The sequence below is a fragment of the Ahaetulla prasina genome, chromosome 8, assembly GCF_028640845.1.
Source record: "Ahaetulla prasina isolate Xishuangbanna chromosome 8, ASM2864084v1, whole genome shotgun sequence".
NCBI lineage: Eukaryota > Metazoa > Chordata > Lepidosauria > Squamata > Colubridae > Ahaetulla > Ahaetulla prasina.
The window spans coordinates 78110106-78132583 of NC_080546.1; the positions used below are offsets into that span (position 1 = coordinate 78110106).

General features: G+C 43.6%; 1 protein-coding gene across 4 annotated transcripts in view; it reads right to left on the reverse strand.

Moving 5' to 3' along the window:
- Positions 1–22478, reverse strand: part of CRACD (capping protein inhibiting regulator of actin dynamics) — a 181301-nt gene that overhangs the window by 131449 nt on the left and 27374 nt on the right. The window contains exon 1 of one of the 4 annotated variants that reach the window (XM_058193094.1): positions 7982–8193. The exons of the other annotated variants lie outside the window; for them this stretch is intronic. The gene's annotated coding sequence lies outside the window, so the exon portion shown is untranslated. Of the gene's footprint in view, positions 1–7981; positions 8194–22478 lie in introns of those variants that run through there. 4 annotated transcript variants of the gene reach the window in all.

Sequence of the window (22478 nt, forward strand, 5' to 3'; positions counted from 1 at the left end):
ACCAAAGAAAAGGGGCAAAGCTAAGAACGGATCAAGAAGGATAGCCAAAGCCATTACAACATTAAAACTCAAAAAATAAGCTGAGCTATGGTAACTAGTGAAAATCATAGTGCCATATTGGCTGGAAATTCAGGGTATTACATCCAATGTCATTCTTAAGGTGCTAGGATAGCACTCTTTATTTATTAGTAAGAACATGGTGAACACTATTCCTTATCAAAGGATAGATATAGCTAAAGAGCCGTGGTGGCGCAGTTGTTAGAATGCAGTATTGCAGGCTAATTGCTGCCGACTACCAGCAATTCGATTCTTACCAGCTCAGGCTTGACTCAGCCTTTCATCCTTCCGAGGTCAGTAAAATGAGGATTCAGATTGTTGGGGGCAATAGGCTGACTCTGTAAACCACTTAGAGAGGGCTGTAAACTATAATAATAATAATAACAACAACAACAACAACAACTACAGAGTTGGAAGGGACCTTGGAGGTCTTATAGTCCAACCCCCTGCCCAGGCAGGAAACCCTACACCATCTCAGACAGATGGTTATCCAACATTTTCTTAAAAATTTCCAGTGTTGGAGCATTCACAACTTCTGAAGGCAAGTCGTTCCACTTATTAATTGTTCTAACTGTGAGGAAATTTCTCCTTAGTTCTAAGTTGCTTCTTTCCTTGATTAGTTTCCACCCATTGCTTCTTGTTCTACCGTCAGGTGCTTTGGAGAACAGCCCGACTCCCTCTTCTTTGTGGCAGCCCCTCAAATATTGGAACACTGCTATCATGTCTCCCCTAGTCCTTCTTTTTATTAAACTAGACATACCCAGTTCCTGCAACCGTTCTTCATATGTTTAAGCCTCCAGTTGCCTAGTCATCTCTGTTGCTCTTCTCTGCACTCTTTCTAGAGTCTCAGCATCTTTTTTACATCGCGGCGACCAAAACTGAATGCAGTATTCCAAGTGTGGCCTTACCAAGGCATTATAAAGTGGCACTAACACTTCACGTGATCTTGATTCTATCCCTCTGTTTATGCAGCCCAGAACTGTGTTGGCTTTTTTAGCAGTTGCTGCACACTGCAAGCAGAGGGACTCCAAGATCCCTCTCACAGATACTACTATTGAGCAAGGTACCACATATACGGTACCTGTGCATTTTGGGTTTTTTGCCTAAATGTAGAATCTTATTTTTTTTCACTGTTGAATTTCATTTTGTTAGATAGCGCCCAATGAAACAATTATGAAGAGGATATATAAATCTTATTGCTAATGTTATTGTTCAAACTATGAAATCATCTCCATATGTTTTATGGAGATGATTTAATAGTTTGAAAACAGCTACATCTATCGTATATACTTTCTGAGACATGTTTATAAAACTTTATTGGTTAGCTGCAGTATGTTCATCGGCCAAGACATATGTTTATAGGCAGAAATTCCTAGCATTCACACTTTGTGCTATGATTTTGCTGAATAAACCTCAACTGACGGGGTTGATACATCATACATACTAAGCCATAAACATGCAAATCATGTTATAGCTTAATTATTGTGCACTCGTTTGCAAGGCCCACTCATTATGTCAGTATGACAAGATGCAAATATACAGATTTCAAGCTCAGCTTTCTTTCCAAAACAGACTCTCATTTAGTAGATTTAGCCGGAGATAATGAGTGCCATAATAAACACAGCTGGGGCATTTTCCTCTCATCTGGTATATTAAAAATAATAGATTTCTAGCTAAGTGGGAAGAAATGTACGCCGAGATATCTTGTGTTAATCCAAGATGTACCCATTAAGGATATAATAAAGAACAGGTGACTCCTGGCTTTCTGTGTGATTTCTAATTATTATTTGGGTAAAGGTTAAGCAGATTCTAGTTAAGCAGTACAAGCTATTCTAGTTTTCCTTTGCCCATATCAAGGTTATTCCTTGGAAAAGAAATCACAGCTATCATCAAGTTTAAAGACCGTTGTAAACTTAATTGTTCTGACCTAGGCTCCCTTAACAAGCAGGAGGCAGGAATTGCTCCAGGCAAAACCTCTTTTTATTTACATGTCTGTGAATGAAGTACATTCACAGTCAGCAAGGTTTGCCCAAACAGTTTTGCAAAGGAATATTTCTCAACACACCTTATCTTGTTTTGCAAGCTGCCACGTAACTTGTTTCCAACCGCAGTACAAGGCAAAACCCGGCACAAAGTCTCTCAGAGTCACAAAATGAACGAATTGTTTCCTGCAAAAGCCCACTCCCTGTTCACTCCCCTTTTATTTCCTGTGGGAGGGGCCAATCACCTCCAAGGTGTGGCTTTACTCCCGAGTTGACCCTGCTTTCTGAGCTGTTCTTGTCTTCTGGCAGCTCTGCCCATGCACCCACTGGGAACGGGCTCCAGCTGTTCCTCTGCCTCGCTGCTGTCTAACTCCCTCTCTGCCTCCGATGCAGAGCCTTCGTCGGAGCTTTCCCCAGCCCCCAGGACCAACCCAAGTTCCTCCCCAACCTCCTCACTGTCTGACTCTGCTGCCAGCTCTGCTGGCCGCCGGTGGGCCACAACATTTTAAGAATTTAAAGAAGCAAACATGGTCCTTGACAGAGAGGGGAGGCTTGTTGCCTATCTTTCAGGAGTGCTTCTAAGCCTCAGTTAGTGCAAAACACATGACCTAGGCCAGGGGTCCCCAACCCCCGAGACGTAGCCCATTACCAGGCGATGGCCTATTTGGAACCGGGCCCCGTGAGCGGTGGGCCAGCAAGCACAAGTCGAGCTGTGTATGCAGGCGCGTGCGTGCTGGTCCACCACTCGCATAAATAGATCTGTGTGGGCCCCTTACTCACGCAAGCCCAGTTCCCCTCTCCCTCCCTGCCGGTTATGATGGTTGCAGTGTCCCAGGGTGTGTGTGTGTCATATGACCACTTTTGCAACCTTCTGATAAGCAAAGTCAATGGGGAAGCCAGATTCACTTAACAATCGGGTTACTAACTTATCAACTGTCATGATTCACTTAGCAAACGTGGCAAGAAAGATCATAACACGGGTCAAAATTCACTTAACCAATGTCTCCCTTAACAACAGAAATTTTGGGCTCAGTTATGGTCGTAAGTCGAGGAGTACCTGTACAATGTTTGTAAAGTGTGATCCTATCTCCCAATGATCTTCTCTTCTTATTACTAAACCTACTCAATTCAATGCCTCTTCGAAGGATTTAATTCCTAGTCTCCTGTTTCATCCCTGCTCAAATCTGTTTCAGCCTGCCTAAATCTCATCTAAAGCACAGTGCACAGAAGTGGGCACAGTTAAGAGACTGAATGGCATTATTAGTACGTATGTTTAAATCATATTGTGATTGGCATTGGAATAATATACTGAAACATCGAATAATTAAAAAATGGAAAAGCAAAACCTAACATAATAATAATAATAATAATAATAATTATTATTATTATTATTATTATTATTATTATTATTATTATTATTATTATTATTATTATTATTATTATTTAATTTATAGACCGCCCTTCTCCCGAAGGACTCAGGGCGGTGAACAGCCAGTTAAAATACAGAAAAATAGACAATATTAAAACAACCCTTAAAAAACTCATTCAATTGGCCAAGACTAAAACACAATTACCCCCTATAAATTATTAAAAATTTTAAAACCCCAATTAATCAGATTAAAAATTTTTTAAAGATCAAGCCAGTCCAGCGAGACGGAACAAATAGGTTTTAAGTTCGCGGCGAAAGGTCCCAAGGTCAGACAATTGTCGAAGTCCAGGGGAAGCTGCTCCACAGGAGCCCCACAGAGAAGGCCCTCCCTCTGGGGGCCGCCAGTCGACATTGTTTGGCTGACGGCACCTTAAGGAGTCCCTCTCTGTGAGAACACACCGGTCGCTGGGAGATTGAAGCCGGCAGAAGACGGTCCCGTAAATATCCCGGTCCTAAGCCATGGAGCGCTTTAAAGGTCATCATCAAAACCTTGAAGTGCACCTGGAAGACAACAGGTAGCCAGTGCAGTCTGTGCAGGATAGGTGTTACATGGGAGCTACGTACTGCTCCCTCAATAACCCGCGCAGCCGCATTCTGGACTAACTGGAGTCTCCGAGTGCTCTTCAAGGGGAGCCCCACGTAGAGAGCATTGCAGTAGTCCAGGCGAGATGTAACGAGAGCATGAAATATGTGTATTAATATCATATTTTCCTAAAAATACAACCTACCCCAAAAGTAAGTCCTTGCTTGATTTAACACATGTGCCCAAAATAAGCCCTAATTATGATCCTGCCCACTCCGGGGTGCAGAGCAGGGGTGAAATGCTCCCGGTTTGGACCTGATCAGCCGATCCGGTAGCGATGGTGGCGGGTGGTTCGGAGAACCAAGAGCAAAAATCCCTGCCCACTCCATGCCCAGCTGAGCCACATGATTGTCAGAGCCTTTTTTTCTGCCAAAGAGGCTGTAAACAAATGATTTTAAAGGGTTAAAACATCCCAGCTGAGGTACCTGATTGTCAGAGGCTTTTTTTTTTTTTTTACTTTTAAAAGCATTTTTTAAAAGGTAGAAAAGCTGAAGCCTGCTAGGCAAAAAATGGGGTGGGGTGGGGGGTTCGTTTGAGAGAAAAAGAAAAAGAAAGAAAGAAAGAAAGAGGGAGGAAAGGAGGAAGGAGAGGAAGGAAGGACTACAAACCTGGCACTAGATGCAGCTTCAGAAGATAATCCAGGGCTGGAAGGGACCTGGAGGTCATCTAGTCCAACCCTGCTCCAGCAGGACGTTGTTAGTGAGTTTCTGTCTTTTGATCCCCCAGTCACATGTTTACATAGCCACGCCCACCCAGTCACATGACATCCCCCACCAAGCCACGGCACCAAGCCACGCCCACAGAACCAGTAGGGAAAAAATTTAGATTTCAGAGCTGCCCTACTATTTATCTTTGGACAGTTGAGGGGTGAAATGTAAAATTTGTTACTATGGTTCTATGGGTGTGGCTTTGGGGGGGGTAATGTGACTGAGTGGGCGTGGCCAACTTTTTTTTTTTACCTTTAAAAGCATTTTTTCTACAACCTCTTCGTGCGGCTCAGCTGGGGATGGGGGATTTTTGCTACCAGTTCTCTGAACCACCTGCCGCCATTGCTACCGGATTGGACGATCCGGTCTGAACCGGGAGCATTTCACCCCTGGGACAGTTGCAGCCAGGCCTCGTACACCTTGACACCTGCCTTGCCAGCCCATTTCTTCTGCAGCCGGCAAGGCTTTCCTGATGGCCTCTGCAACCAATAACGGACTAGCTCCTTGCCAGCCGCACAAGAAGTTCCTGAAGGCCTCTGACAGCGAAAAGGAGGCCGGGGGGGTGATGTGCGCAAGTGAGATGAGTCAGTGGACGACATCCCCTCACCCCGAAAATAAGACCTGGTGCCTTTTTTTTTTTGGGCAAAAAACAACAACATTAGCATGATAAATGTAATGAATATGATTATTGTTTTTTATTAAAATGAAAGCAAAAATGAATTAAAGTATTAATCTGGATAAGAGATGAGGGGTAAAAAGGAAATGTCTTTTTAAAAAAATATAATGGTGGCATGATTAGAATGGAGATTGAAATCAGAAGGAGGGGATTATTAATATACACATTTTTATATAATCAGATAAAACCAATAATGAAAGACTATAGTTATACACAAATATGTGTATTAACATAGGGACGTGGTGGCTAAGACGCTGAGCTTGTCGATCGAAAGGTCAGCAGTTCAGTGGTTCAAATCCCTAGTGCCGCGTAACAGGGTGACCTCCCATTACTTGTCCCAGCTTCTGCCAACTTAGCAGTTCGAAAGCACGTAAAAAATGCAAGTAGAAAAATAGGGACCACCTTTGGTAGGAAGGTAACAGCATTCCATGCGCCTTTGGCATTTAGTCATGCCGGCCACATGACCACAGAGATATCTTTGGACAGTGCTGGCTCTTTGATTTTGAAACAGAGATGAGCACTGTCCCCTAGAATTGGGATTGACTAGCACATATGTGCGAGGGGAACCTTTAACTTTACTTATGTGTATGAATAGTAGAATTAGGTAAGTCTGAGGACGTAACGAATGTGATTAATGTTATTATTCTTATTTGCACCAAAATGTATGATACCCAGGTGCCACTGTCCACACATTGATGTGTATATGTAAAATAAAATTTAAAAAAAAACTTGAGGGGTGGGGGAAGAAGTAGAAGAAATGGACACAGTTCTCGAGGTGGCATTCGAACAATAAGGAATCAGCTAAAGTCGTATTTCCCATTTGTTGATGCAGCCTAAAATTCTTGCTTGCTTTTCCGCAGTACGTTCTTACTGCTGACTCACATCCACTCTGCAATTAATTAGTATTCCAAGCTCTTTGTCACAAGTACCAACCCAAGCATGCTGCGTTCGATACCTGTGCACTGGATTTCTGTTTCCAAAATGCACATATTGGATTTAGTCCTGCTACATTTCATTTGCCTGCCCCAGAAAAGATAATAAGCGATGTTAAGGGTTTAAGTTTTAACGGTTTTTTTTTTATAACCGTTAGCCAGTGATTTACAGGATATGGTAGACAAGCAGCCAAATCAATAATATTTTCTGCATAACAAAATATGCATATCTTCCGGGAAGTACATGTGGTCCTTGACATACGACCGCAGTTGATCCCAACGTTTCTGTTGCTAAGCGAGACATTTGCTAAGCGGGTTTTGCCCCATTTCACCAGCTTTCTCGCCACAGTTACTAAGCGAAGCACTGTAGTTGATAAGTCAGTAACCCGGCTGTTAAATGAATCTGGCTTCGTCACAAAAAGGGGATCATGTGACCCCAGGACACTGCAACCGTCGTACGTATGAACCACTGGCCAAGCTTCTGAGTTTTGATCACGTGATCGTAGGGATGCTGCAAAGGTCGTAACTGTTAGTCATAAGTCAGTTTTTCAGTGTCGTAACTCTGAGCGAGTTCACTAAACAAACTGTTATAAGTCGAGGACTACTTGCAATTGGCTCTCCTGCCATGGGAAATAGAATAGAATAGAATAGAATTTTATTGGCCAAGTGTGATTGAACACACAAGGAATTTGTCTTGGTGCATATGCTCTCAGTGTACATAAAAGAAAAGATACCTTCATCAAGATCTCAGGATCTCTAAGGCTCTTACATCTTGCACAAGAGCATGATGAGGGCTAAGGAGCTAGTGTTTTGGTCCACCAGCAGCCTGCGGAGCTGGCAATGAAGTCAGACAGCGATGAGGCTGAGGTGAGGCCAGGGCCATCAGGGAATGAGGTGCAGACTCCAGAGCCTCCAGAGCCTGATAGTAGTGAGGCAGAGGAACAGGAAGAGCCTGTTCCTAATGCACGCATGAGAAGAGCTGCCAGAAGGCAAGAGCAGCTCAAGCAGAGAGGACAACTCGGGAGTAAGGCCAAGAGATGATTGGCCCCTCCCATAAGGCTTAAAACAGACCAGCAATGCCATTTGGGCTTTGCCAGAAAACAACGTTGGCGGCTTCGTCTTCTTCTTCATCTACGTCTTGCATTTATTTTTGTGACTTCTGAACGTTTGCCAAGAAAGGCCTTTGGCAGTTTGCCTAATTGGACCAAGGTTTGCGATAGGTTTACTGAGGAATTTGTGTTGAGCGGAATTTGCTTTAATTTAGTTGAACCACGCTGGGAATGAAGCAATTCTCAGCTGTTCGGATAAAGTTTTTTTGTTTTTTTCACGGACTGAGTTTCCTACTACCTACTTGAGCCTTGGTCACAACACCTAAAAGAAAGCAACTCGGGGTGAAATGCTACCGGTTTGCACCGATTCGGGTGAACCGGTAGTGATAAAAGCTACCGATTCAGGCAAACAGGTAGTAAAAAAATGCTACCGGTTCATCCAAACCGGTATTTCCGACAATCAGTTGTGCTGCACGGTTTATATTCGCAAGAAAGCAGAAAATCCTGCTTTCTAGCAAATCTAAATTGCGCGGCGCGGCTGTTCCCCCCCTCGCTGTTCTACTTACCTTGTTAAACCTCCTTTTTCCGCACAAAGTGTGCATTTGGCATGCATTTGCATTGTGCTTTTGGCACGCGCTGCTCATGCGCAGATAATGAACCAGTAGCAATCCGCGGTGGATTTCACCATTGAGGCAACCATAATTCAAAGTTAACAGAGAGTCATCAGCAGGAATCAGGATACTCTTTGGTAGCTGATTATAGGAGTTGACTTTGCATAACTGAATTATTGAGGAACTGTTTGCTCCCCGTGACACGCCAAGCAGCATGAAGAGTTTCCCCCGTCCAATCTACTTGCAACGCAGCATGTAAACACACAGTGTTAAGACTGTTCTGTGCGGAAAGACTGCCTGGAGGAGGCTTGTCACATAGCAAAGGTCAAAGAAATACCAAATGAATTACTGCTTCATTATGTTGCCAGGAAAGAGCCCAGCAGAGGAGGCAAAGGTATTTTCTCAGCAAACAAGAGCGAAATGTTTACCAACTAGCCATTTAACACGGGGTGTTAATAAGTCACTGTGGTTAGTTACATCATCACCCTATCGAGCACTTTATTCCAGGTCTTCTTTTAAAGTAGAGACGTTGAACGCCAGGATGACTCAAAAAAAACCTACCATTTGAAAAATTTGGCAAATAAGTCCTGTCGTTTCTGCCCCTGCTGAGATATTTAGGAAGAAAGACTCCTGACTCAATTTAGTTTAAGCGATAGGTTCTTTTACTAAAGTTGAGTGGTTGCAGGGAATGTGAAGCTGGATCTGAATATTCCTGCGCAAAGATTATACTTTTCCCCTTGTCCCTGGCCCTTCCCCCTTGACCAGTCCATCAGCGTCCAATAGGATGCTCTTTTGATGTTTTGGGAAAGGCTAGGATGCTTGGCACCTCTCACTCCATTCCCAGGCCAGGTGTCCTTGACGGCTGGTTCATTCAGGTTTGGTACTTCTGGTTCTTCTCAATTTCTTATCCCTCCCACCACTTGTCTTCCCATTCCTAAACCCACATGTTACTATCCCAAATTTCTCCCTCCCACATCCTTGCAGTTTATGGCAGGATACCAACGAAGCGAAAAGCTGAAGATGGCGGACCTGACAAATTACACCTGCTAAGTATACAGATTTACTCCGATGCCTGTATAACAGAATAAAAACAATACCTATACAGGCAGCAACTTTTTCTAGCTGGGCTTTAAGAGATGCTTTAAGAGATTAAGAGCCTTGGTAAGGCCACACTTGGAATACTGCATTCAGTTTTGGTCGCCACGATGTAAAAAAGATGTGGAGACTCTAGAAAGAGTGCAGAGAAGAGCAACAAAGATGATTAGGGGACTGGAGGCTAAAACATATGAAGAACGGTTGCTGGAATTGGGTATGTCTAGTTTAATGAAAAGAAGGACTAGGGGAGACATGATAGCAGTGTTCCAATATCTCAGGGGTTGCCACAAAGAAGAGGGAGTCGGGCTGTTCTCCAAAGCACTGGAGGGTAGAACAAGAAGCAATGGATGGAAACTCATCTAGGAGAGAAGCAACTTAGAGCTGAGGAGAAATTTCCTGACAGTTAGAACAATCAATCAGTGGAACAACTTGCCTGCAGAAGTTGTGAATGCTCCAACACTGGAAATTTTTAAGAAAATGTTGGATAGCCATTTGTCTGAAGTGGTGTAGGGTTTCCTGCCTGGGCAGGGGGTTGGACTATAAGACCTCCAAGGTCCCTTCCAACTCTGTTATTATTATTATGTGGTTAAGGGCATCTGCTGGGTTGACAAGGAGTTTAAAAAACCAAGATGGCCATCTCAATCACACAATGAATCCACCATCTTGACTTTTTGAAACCTCTTGCAGAATCTCTGAGTGTGGTGATGTTAATATAAACAACAGTGGAGAGGGTGGGGTTGAATGCTTGTCTTTTTTTCTGACCCTTCCCCATTTGATCCTTTAGTTATTATTTTATTTGTAAAGTTTGGGATAAAGATGCTGTCTGGTTCATCCTATTTTTTGTTATACCAGTCTGGCAATGAAAATCAAATATTTTGGAATACGAGCAGTCTTCAGCCTAGGAGCAAAATTGAGCCCAAAATCTCTGTTGCTAAGCGGGATATTTGTTAAGTGAGTTTTGCCCTATTTTACGACCTTTCTTGGCTCAGTTGTTAAGTGAATCACTGAAGTTGATAAGTTAGCAACACGGTTGTTAAGTGAATCAGGCTTCCCCAATGACTTTGCATGTCAGAAGGTCGCAAAAGGGGATCACATGACCCAGGGACACTGCAACAGTGATGATGATGATGATGATGATGATGATGATGATGATAATAATAATAATAATAATAATAATAATAATAATAATAATAATAATAATAATATTTTAATTTTTATACCGCCCTTCTCCCGAAGGACTCAGGGCGGTTAACAGCCAGATAAAATACAATACAATATACAATAAAACCCATTTAAAAAACTTATTCAATATGGCCAAATTAAAATTATAAAAGACCTGATATAAAACCCCGTTTAAAATCCAATTTAAAACCCATATTATGCCAGTCCTGCTCGAAAGAATAGATACGTTTTCAGCTCGCGGCGAAAGGTCCGGAGGTCGGGAAGTTGACGGAGTCCAGGAGGAAGCTCATTCCAGAGGGTAGGTGCCCCCACAGAGAAGGCTCTCCCCCTGGGGGTCGCCAGCCGACATTGTTTGGCTGACGGCACCCTGAGGAGACCCTCTCTATGGGAGCGTACCGGTCGGTGGGAGGCATATGGTAACAGAAGGCGGTCCCGTAGATATCCGGGTCCTATGCCATGGAGCGCTTTAAAGGTGGTAACCAGCACCTTGAAGTGCATCCGGAAGACCACAGGTAGCCAGTGCAGCTTGCACAGGAGAGGTATTATATGAGAGCTACGAGTGGCTCCCTCTATCACCCGCACAGCTGCATTCTGGACCAACTGGAGCCTCCAGGTGCTCCTCAAGGGGAGCCCCATGTAGAGAGCATTGCAATAGTCTAGGCAAGAAGTGACGAGGGCATGAGTGACCGTGCATAGGGAATCCCGGTCTAGAAAGGGGCGCAACTGGCGAACCAGGCGTACCTGGTAAAAAGCTCTCCTGGAGACGGTCGCCAAATGATCTTCAAAAGACAACCGTCCATCCAGGAGAATGCCTAGATTGCGCACCCTCTCATGGATATGAGTCAGTTGCCAAGTGTCTGAATTTTTGTCACGTGACCATGGGGATGCTGCAACGGTCGTAAGTGTGAAAAACGGTCATAAGTCATTTTTGCAGTGCTGTTGTAACTTTGAATGGTCACTAAATGAACTGTTGTAAGTGGAGGATTTCCTGTAAGTGGAGGATTTGTCCAACATTAGTAATGAAGCAAAGCAGGAGATGCTTAGAGCAAGCAACTCTACAATTTACTTAGGCTTATATACTGAACAAGTATTTACTTTTTATTTGTTTGACAGCTGGGAACTAGCGCAGCTTTGGAACGATAACTGATTTCTATTTTAGGTCCACAAAGAATGGAAAACATCATCCTTCATGGATAATTAACCTATGAGCATATTTGTGCAGTCAAAAAAAAAGAAGAAGAAGAAAAAGGAAGGAAGGAAGGAAGAATGAAAGAAAGAGAAAGAAAGAAAGAAAGAAAGAAAGAAAGAAAGAAAGAAAGAAAGAAAGGAAGAAAGAAAGAAAGAAAGACAGACAGGAACCAGTCTGAGACCTTTGCATTGCAAACAATACATCTATGTTGAAATCAGTAGTAAACAAGGCTAATAGAGAACAATGGTGAAGGAGCTGGGAAAAGGCCCGGCTGCTTTAAAGAATTGCAAGAAAGGACTCCATAGCACTGACGGGAGGACGGCAAGATGATGGACCCACAAACTGTGGTGGGATTCAGCCGGTTCTGTCCAGATCAGGCGAACCAGTAGTGGCGACTGCAGGAGGCTCCGCCTACCCACCTGGAGGTAATGCGCGACTGCTGTGCATGCAAGAGGCGCGTGCTCACATTTGCGAACCAGTAGGGAAGGTAAGTGAATCCCATCTCTGCCCACAAATCCCAGACATTGTTTTGGGTGGTACACGGCAGTGGTGGGTTTCAATTTTTTTTACTACCAGTTCTGTGGGCGTGGCTTAGTGCGCATGGCATGAGTTAGTGGGCGTGGCTTGGTGGGCGTGGCAGGGGAAGGTTACTGTAAAATCTCCATTCCCTCCCCAATCCAGTGGAAGGTTACTGCAAAATCCTTATTTTCTCCTGATCAGCTGGGACTTGGAAGACATAGAATAGATGGGGGCGGGGCCAGTCAGAATTTTTACTACCAGTTCTCCGAACTACTTAAAATTTCCTCTACCGGTTCTCCAGAACTGGTCAGAACCTGCTGAAACCCACCTCTGGTACACAGATGAATCCACGATGCATTCTGCTCTAAAATAACGCCAGTCTACAAATGAACAAACCGTAAAGTATATACATTTTAAAGGCGTATATACATGTCCCAAGGATAGTGTTGTTGCAGGATCCAATCTGCTTCGGTCACCTGGATCAGAGGTTTTGCATTCTGACCTTCAGACTCATACTGGACTCATACTGGACTCATACTGGAGCCCATCTTCATGCACTCCGCTGGAGCAGGGGTCTCCAACCTTGGCAACTTTAAGCCTGGAGGACTTCAACTCCCAGAATTCTCCAGCCAGCTTTGCTTTGCTGGCTGGGGAATTCTGGGAGTTGAAGTCCTCCAGGCTTAAAGACCCCTGCTCTAGCGGAGTGCATACTTTGAGCTATTCTGTGTGTGGTATTTCTATGGTGCCTGTTGTGTATGTGGCTTTCTAGAAGGGCCCCTTCATCAGTCAACGGGGGGTGCTGATTTACCACCAGCTTATCAAGTACTTAGGAGGCGAGGGCTTGGGCAGCACAAGCAGAACAACTTAATAACCAGGCATCAACGTCCCAATCAACATCTAAAAAAGCCGCATACAATAGGCACCGTATAAATACCACACATAGAACAGCCCAAGGCGCACACTCTGCCAGAGAGAAGTTCCCTGAGGATGGGCTCCAGCACGTATCCGAAAGCTCGGAAGACAAAACCCCTGGTCCCGGGTGACTGAGCCAGTTTGGATACTGCAATCTCCTGTTTCCCCCAAAATAAGACATCCCCTGATAATAAGCCCAATCGCGCTTTTCAGCGCATGGCAAGAAGGCCAAGCGCTTATTTCAAGGTTCAAAAAAATATAAGACAGGGTCTTATTTTCGGGAAAACACGGTACTTTCTTTAAAAAAAACCCCACAATCCTTAAAGTTATACCCACAAGCCATTCAGACTGCAGTACGAGTACTCGTTATTATTTCATTATGATATTTCAGATGTTGGATAATTATGAGACGTGCCCGAAACTACCAGCCATTTTTGTGCATTGGACATTTCAGCATTGCTGAATGCCGATGTTCATCTGTTCGTTCCCGATGGCTTTTCAGAAGAATTAACCTCTGCGATAGATCTCTTTACTTCGGCAGAACAAATGCCGGTTCAAGTACCTTCTTTGTTCCTCTGTTTATTAACCTCCTGGCAAGTCACATCATTTGCCTTAATTAGATATGATTTGGCCTACTGCAAGCAGGCTGTTCAATTGTTGTTTCAGGAAATACAAAACAAAATTGTAAATAATTCAGATATAATAGGGGAATGGCATCTGGGTCCTTATTTAGTTCCATCAGTAATGTTTTCTACTACTACTATTACTACCACTCAGGGATGGGCTTCAAAATTTTTAGCAAGGGGTTCTCTGCCCGATTGCTGGGGGCGTGGCCCTGGTGGGTGTGGCCTAGTCAGCCTCCTGCACCATGGTGTGGAGGGGCATTTTTGCCCTACCCAGGCTCTGGAGGCTTTCCTCGAACCTCTGGGAGGGCGAAAAAGGCCTCCCCATGCTCTGGAGGCCCTCTGGCCTATTTCTGGCCTTCCCGAACTTCCGGTAGGCCTGTTTTTCGCCCTCCCTGAGCCTCCAGATGCGGCCTAAACTTACCTGCATCTAAAATGGGCCATGTGGGGACTCCTGGGAGGGCGGGGTGGGATGGGAGGGGCCAACCAGGAGTGAGATTTGGGGGTTCTCCGAACTGCACAGAATCTTAGCTAGAGGTTCTCCCGAACCCCTGGGAACCCGCAGCAGCCGACCCCTGCTACTGCTACTATTATTATTCTTTTAAAAAGGAAGGCAATCCAACTGTGAAGATACCCAGACTGTTTTCAGAGAATAATAACAAAGAAAGAAGTTCTTCTTTGCAGGATTCTCTTCAGGCTTGTTCCACAAACGCTTTCCTTCCTGGAAATCAACTTTGCTCTAGACCGGGGTTCGCAACCTTTTCTTCATCATGGACAACCCCCCCCCCTTTTAAATGCCTTTTGTGGTCACGGACCCGCAAGACTTAACTCAAGATTTAAATCATAACAATTTCGTCAAGCCTTCATGGACCTCCTGTGACAATATCACGGCCTCTCTAGGGGATCCAAGGACCATAGATTAAAAGCACTGGTCTAGACCAGGGGTCTCCAACCTTGGCAACTTTAAGACTTGTGGACTTCAACTCCTAGATCAGCCAGCAAAGCTGGCTGAGGAATTCTGGGAGTTGAAGTCCACAAGTCTTAAAGTTGCCAAGGTTGGAGACCCCTGGTCTAGACTGTTTTCTTTTAGAAAACTACTGAATTACCTTCTTTTCTTTTCTTGCCCATTTTATTTTGGAACAATGGTATAAATACATTTTAAATCATTAACACATAAGCATTTAATAACCCAAGCCACTTTTCTGCTTTAGAACATAGAATAATAGAGTTGGAAGAAACCTCTGAGGTCTTCTAATCCAACTTCCTCCTTGAGCAGGAGATCCTATATGGCTAACATTTTCCGAACCGAGTGCCGAAAGCGTGCAAACACAAATGCGCACGTGCCCAAACCTCCAAAATACAATGAGCATGTGGCCCTGTGCATGCGCCCCATTCCCTCCGCATGTGCGCAGCTCTCCCCGCACACACTTTACCCCTGCACATGTGTGTGCCCCCCCCTGCACATGCCCCTGCCCTTCATGCATGCACACGCAACTCCCTGCACGCGCTCCCGCCCCCATGCATGCGCAGCAGAGACCCAAGGAGCAGTTGGCCAGCAGGAGGCGCGCATGCATGCACAGTGGAGCTGAACTGGGGCAACGGCTTGTGTGCTCACAGAGAGGGTGCTGCGTGCACCCTCTCTGTGAGCAGATGACCCCCATCCCGTTAAAGACCTTGGAGTTTTCATATCTAATGATCTAAGTGCCAAAGCCCACTGCAACTACATAGCAAAAAAGGCTCTAAGAGTTGTAAACCTAATCTTGCGTAGCTTCTTTTCCAAAAACACCACACTACTAACCAGAGCATATAAAACATTTGCTAGACCAATTCTAGAATACAGCTCGCCTGTTTGGAACCCTCACCACATCTCTGACATCAATACAATTGAACGTGTCCAGAAATATTTTACAAGAAGAGTTCTCCATTCCTCTGAAAACAACAAAATACCTTATCCCACCAGACTTGAAATCCTAGGCTTAGAAAACTTGGAACTCCGTCGCCTTCGACAAGACCTAAGTTTAACTCATAGAATCATCTATTGTAATGTCCTTCCTGTTAAAGACTACTTCAGCTTTAATTGCAATAATACAAGAGCAACCAATAGATTTAAACTTAATGTTAACCGCTTTAATCTAGATTGCAGAAAATATGACTTCTGTAACAGAATCATCAGTGCTTGGAACACTTTACCTGACTCTGTGGTCTCTTCCCATAATCCCAAAAGCTTTAACCAAAAACTCTCTACTATTGACCTCACCCCATTCGTAAGAGGACCATAAGGGGCGTGCATAAGCGCACAAACATGCCTACCGTTCCTGTCCTATTGTTTTTCTTTTCTTCTTCCTATATATATATATGCTTATACCTCCTAATATTTACTCATATATGTGTTTATATACTATATAATCTTTTTGTATGATACTTACATATATTGTTGTGACAAAAATAAATAAAATAAAATAAAATAAAATGCCACCTGTGGCACACGTGCCATAGGTTCACCATCACTATATCTTTTCAGAAAAATGGTTGTCCAGTCTCTTCTTGAGAGCCTCCAGTGATGGAGCACCTATAACCTCCGAAGGCCTGTTGTTCTACTGTTTGATTGCTCTCCCCATTAGAAAAATTCTCCTTAGTTCTAGGTTGCTTCTGTCCTTGATTAGTTTCCACCCATTGCTTCTTGTTCTACCCTCAGGTGCTTTGGAAAATAGTTTGTCCCGTTTATTCAACTATTCTACCTGGTGCTCCTTCAGTTGTCACCAATTCCCCTTCCCAGATTGGAGGAATTAGTCTATCAACATCTGTCTTTCAACTGGTTCCCTCATCCCTGGACTAAATAAATAAGAGGGTAATGTTTGGGTGGTGGAGGAGACCATTTTAAACCATTCCCGGAAGCAAAAGCATAATAATGTCCTATTGTTTTTCTTTTCTTCTTCCTATATACATATATGCTTATACCTCCTTATATTTACCCATATATGTGTTTATATATTATATAATCTTTCTGTATGATACCTACATATATTGTTATGACAAAATAAATAAATAAATAAATAAATAAATAATTTGCTTGGCCAACTCAAAGAGTTTGCCTAATCCAGTGCTACAGTTCTCATGTGACAATGCTGTTTGAATGGCGTGAGCAGGCTTTTTTTCATTTTCAAGAACAGTCCTATTCAGGCATTCAGAAACCTAGGAGACTTTTATCCCTACAAGAGTGTTCGGTTTAAGTCCTGCCTTTGCCGATATCAATTTTCTCAGCCTTTCAAAGCATTTTAGCTTCCACTCTAGTAAGAAACAATATACCACTGAGTCATTGCATGCATGGAAGGTCACACACGCTCAGGTATATATCAGAAGTCTCACTCTGCATGGCCACCAGATTCATCCCCTGTGTTATTATACAGGAAGTCCTCAACTTACGAGCACAATTAGGAACAGAACTTCTGTTGCTAAACAAAACGGTTTTCAAGTCAGTCGTGCCTAATTTTATGAGCTTTTTGCCATGGTTGTTAAGCAAATCACTCCCGTTACGCGAATAACATGGTTGTTAAGTGAATACAGCTCCCCCCCACACTTCGACTCTGGTTGTCAGAAGCTGGATAGGAAGGTTGGAAATAGTGATTACATGACCCCCGTGCACTGCAACCATCATAAATACGTGTTGGTTGCCAAGTGTCCAAATTTTGATCACATGACCCTGGGGATGCTGGAATGACCATAAGTGCAAGGATTGGTTGTAGCAGGAGTGAAATCCTCTGAAGTCTGCTACCAGTTCTGTGAGTCTGCTACCGAGTGCACGCTTCGCACACACATGTGCACCTGAGGCGTGCCTGCACAGCACTACAAAAGGAACATTTTGAAGCTTTCCGAGTCTGCAAAGGTAAGTAGAACAGCGAGGGGGGGGGAATCCGCTGTGCCATGTGATTTAGATTAGCTACAAAACAGAAAATCTGACAATTCTAGCCAATATAAATCATGTGTCACAGCTGATTGCCGCCTAGTTGATTGCGGGAAATACCGGTTTGCCCAAACTGGTAGCATTTTTTACTATCGGTTCGCCTGAACTGGTCCGAACCGGTAGCATTTCAACCCCGGTTGTAAGTCGCTTTTTTAAGTGCTATTGCAACTTGAAACAGCTGCTAAACAAACGGTTGTAAGTCAAAGACTACCTAAAAGTGGTTTGGGTGCCACTAGACAAGAATCCCTATACTTGAAATGTGTTTGAATATTAGTAGGTCGGGTTGGTAGTTAGGCTGTTGGGCACGGCATGGCTTGGTGGGCGTGGCAGGGGAAGGATACTGTTTGAGTTCTGAGCTTGGCAATTTGGTTGCAAACATTTCGTCCCTATACTTGGTCCTCAATGTTGCTAGACATCACCCGTTGCCAATTAATGAAAGAGAAGGCATAAAAAGTGACAGCCTATGAGCAAACTTGCTCGCTCCTCATCCTGCTCTTGTTCTTTCTTTGCTTGAATTTTCTTTTTATAATAAAGAGGATGAGCCAGGCATCACAAGGGCTCTGTGTGGCTCAGACTGCTAAGACAGTCTGTTATTAACAGCAGCTGCTTGCAATTATTGCAGGTTCAAGTCCCACCAGGCCCAAGGTTGACTCAGCCTTCCATCCTTTATAAGGTAGGTAAAATGAGGACCCAGATTGTTGGGGGCAATAAGTTGACTTTTGTATATAATATACAAATGGATGAAGACTATTGCTTGACATAGTGTAAGCCGCCCTGAGTCTTCAGAGAAGGGCGGGATATAAATGCAAAAAAAAAAAAAAGCATCCAACCACAGCACAGGACTTTCCATCATGGGAAACCAGATCCTGAAGAAATGGAGAAACAGCAACAGACACAACGAGGCTATCTTCTTCCTTGAAGAGCCACTCGGGAGATTATTCTCTAGTTTTGAAAACACCAGTAGGGATTTCCCAACTTTGTGTATTCAACTTCCTCCCACCGCACTTTTAAACCTTTCTTTCTATTAGCAACTAAGAGTCCTCGTGCCCTTCAGGCTAGAAAACAGAATTACCAGTAATTAAGGTAAAGATTCTCCATGACTCCTGGGACATCCCAGCCATTAAAAATGGGAATACGTTTTGCAAACTATGAAACACAGAGAGCAGTTTGGAAAAAAAAAAGAGAATGAATTCCCTAGGTCAGACGTGTCAAAGTCGCATCATCAAAGAGTCGTCATGTGATATATCGGGACTGTTTTCTACTTTGCTAAATCGGGCGTGGGCGTGGCCAGCACGTGACGCATCCAGCCTACAGGCTGGGAGTTTGACAGCAGTGCCATAGATGGTCTTCAGGACAAAATAGTTACTGAAGATGGTTCCAATGTCACAGGGTAGGAAAAAGAATTAGTTTATAGCGATACTGGCTTAAGGGGTCAGAAATTTTATTTTTTAATTAGATTTATAGCCTAGCTTTTCGAAAGGAGCACAAGGAGATATCCATAGTGCTCTTCCTATTAGTTATCCAGAATAATAAACCTGTGAGCTAGGTTGGATTAAAATTGCTCAAAAGCAACCAATGGAATTCCATGGGTGATGGTAGATTATAACCTAGGTCTTCCTCTTCCTCATCCAGCATCTTTAAGTTCCATCGTATTTGACATCTCAAATTCATCTAGTTTATCAGGGTGTGGAAGATTGCTCAAGTATTAGCAATGAACAGTGGTGGGTTTCAAATTTTTTTACTATCAGTTCTGTGGGTATGGCTTGGTGGGCATGGCAGGGGAAGGATACTGTAAAATCTCCATTCCCTCCCCAATCCAGGGGAAGGATACTGCAAAATCCCCATTTCCTCCCGATCAGCTGGGATTCGGGAGGCAGGGAATAGATGGGGCCAATCAGAGGTGGTATTTACCGGTTCTCCAAACTGCTCAAAATTTTCACTACTGGTTCTCCAGAACTGGTCAGAACCTGCTGAAACCCACCTCTGGCAATGAAGTCTAACACATCTGAAACCCACCAGTTTGGGAACAGCTGTTGTTGTTGTTTAAAAAAAACATTCATATATGCTTGCAGTCATCACATTATACAGCACTGTTTTCCATGGATCTAACGAATCAGATATTTTAATTTATCTTGTTGGTGTGCAACAAATCAACCAGGGGTGGTATTCACTTAGCTTTGATACCGGTTCGGAAATGTGAGCACACCTCTGGGCATGCGCAAACTGTTCCGCGCATACGCAGAGCATCAAAAATGGAATGTGATGATGCCTGGGCGGGTGGGTAGAGCCTCCCACAGCAGCCGCTACCGGATCGCACGATCCGGATTGAACCGGCCGAATACTACCCCTGAAATCAACTAACCAAAATCGAATCAACCAATCCAATGAGTTTGAGAATCAGGAAAAAGAAAACTATTTTCTTCTGACATTTTTTTTTAATTCCATAGACTTCCATCACTTCAAATCATTGTCACAGCAGCCTTCTTATAGCTTTGAGAAGACCTTATTATTATTTTTTTACCTCAAAGAAGCAGGGACGCGTCCTTGGGAAAGAAAGACGCTTCCTACCACACCACTATTTAGTGCACCATCTGGAGAAATCAGTGGAAATAAGCACCTCTCCCTACCCGAAGGACAAAGCAATTATCTACAGTGCTGACAAACAGAGATTTTTGTGAGGCAAAGTGTGATTCAGACCATGAAATCCACTTCTCTGCTTGCAGCAGAATACCTTATGCCACCAGACTTGAAATTTTGGGCTTAGACAACTTAGAATTACACCACCTTCGGTCTGACCTAAGCGTAGTACATAAAATTATCTGCCACAATGTCCTACCTGTCAATGACTACTGCAGCTTCAATCACAACCACACAGGAGCACACGATAGATACAAACTTAAGGTAAACTGCTCCAAACTCGATTGCAGAAAATACGACTTCAGTGACAGAGAGGTCAATGCCTGGAATGCACTACCTGACTCTGTGGTCTCTTCCCCAAACCCACAAAATTTTAAACTGTCTACTATTGACCTCACCCAGTGGTGGGATTCAAGTAATTTAACAACTGGTTCTCTGCCCTAATGGTTACTTCCAACAACCAGTTTGCCAGACTGCTCAGAAAGCTAACAACCGGTTCTCCCGAAGTGGTGCAAACTGGCTGAATCCCACCACTGACCATACCCCATTCCTAAGAGGTCTGTAAGGGGTGTGCATAAGCGCACCAACGTGCCTATTGTCCCTGTCCAAATGTCCCCATTTATTCGTATCCATTTCATGTATTCATAATCAGAGGTGGGTTTCAGCAGGTTCTGACCAGTTCTGGAGAACCAGTAGCGGAAATTTTGAGTAGTTCGGAGAACCGGTTGTAAAAATTCTGACTGCTCCCACCCCCATCTATTCTCTGCCTCCCAATTCCCAGCTGATCAGGAGGAAATGGGGATTTTGCAGTATCCTTCCCCTGCCATACCCACCAAGCCATCCCACATCCACCAACCTACACCCACAGAACCAGTAGTAAAAAAATTTGAAGCCCACCACTGTTCATAATCATGTTTATACTTATACCTGTTATCTAATGCATGCTTGACGAAAATAAATAAAATAAAATAAATATTTCTAAGTCTTAGAGCATCATTACGCGAGGCTCTTTTTCTTTCCTCCGGTACCTGGTTTGTTTTCTTAGGAATTCAATGGGTGTTTCCAGCAGTGTTTACAATTATAAGGAAGGGTGTTGCTGAGTGGAAGAGCATAGATTTTTCTGGCATGTAATCCTTGACTTCCGCCGGTAGAGTTGGCTTAACTCCTGCCTGGAATCTGAACCGTCACCGCTTTGTGTTTTAATTGGGCTAATTCTCAGGAAAATATTGCTGGAATCTCCCCTGGGGTGTAGCTCATGGACCCTCCAGAGAAGGCAGTCATTAATTGAGGCACTTGGAATTTGAAACCGGAAATTATATCTTCTGGTTTCCTCCAACTGTTTTGCTCGTGTGTGAGGGAAGATAGTAAGAAAAAGGCAGTATGTGCATTGTTAGTATGACTCAGGTTAGCAGGTTCTGCCATTCCTTGAGATGATAAAATAACGCTATGCCATCTTTTCATATGCTAAGCCAGGGGTGTCAAACGCGATTTCATTGAGGGCCGCATCAGGGTTGTGTTTGATTTTGGGGGTGGGGCACTTGGTGTGTGTGGCCCGGAAGCAGGGGGTTGGACTAGAAGACCTCCAAGGTCCCTTCCAACTCTGTTATTCTATTCTATTCTATTCTATTCTATTCTATTCTATTCTATTCTATTCTATTCTATTCTATTCTATTCTATTCTATCCTGCTTTACAAAAGCTACAACCTGCTAATCCAAACACATCACATATAACAATGTAAACAGACACTGGATTTCTTTAGCATAAGGGAACTTTGTGCTGCTACTAATAATTGCCTACCGGTTTCCTCTACCGGTAGTCCTCCACTTATATAACAGTTCATTTAGCGACCAGTCAAAGTTACAACGTCACTGAAAAAAGTGACTTATGACCATTGTCCACACTTAACAACCGCTGCGACACCCCCCTGGTCATGGGATCAAGATTCAAGACAATTGACAACTGACTCACGTTTATGTTGATTGTAATGTTCTAGGATCATGTGATCGATCCCCTTCTGCAACCTTCTGACGAGTAAAGTCGGTGGGGAAACTAGATTCACTTAACAACCGTGTGACTGACTTAACAACTATGATGATTCAACCGAACAACTGTGTCAAGAAAAGTCATAAAACGGGGCAAAATTCACTCAGGTTTTTCACACCTACGACCGCTGCAGCATCTCCTGGTCACGTGGTCAAAATTCAGACATTTGGCAACTGACGAAAAGGTGGGGGGGGAGTCAACTGAATCCCTTTTGCGACCTTCTGACAAGCAAAGACAACGGGCAAGTCAGATTTATTTATTTATTTATTTATTTATTTATTTATTTATTT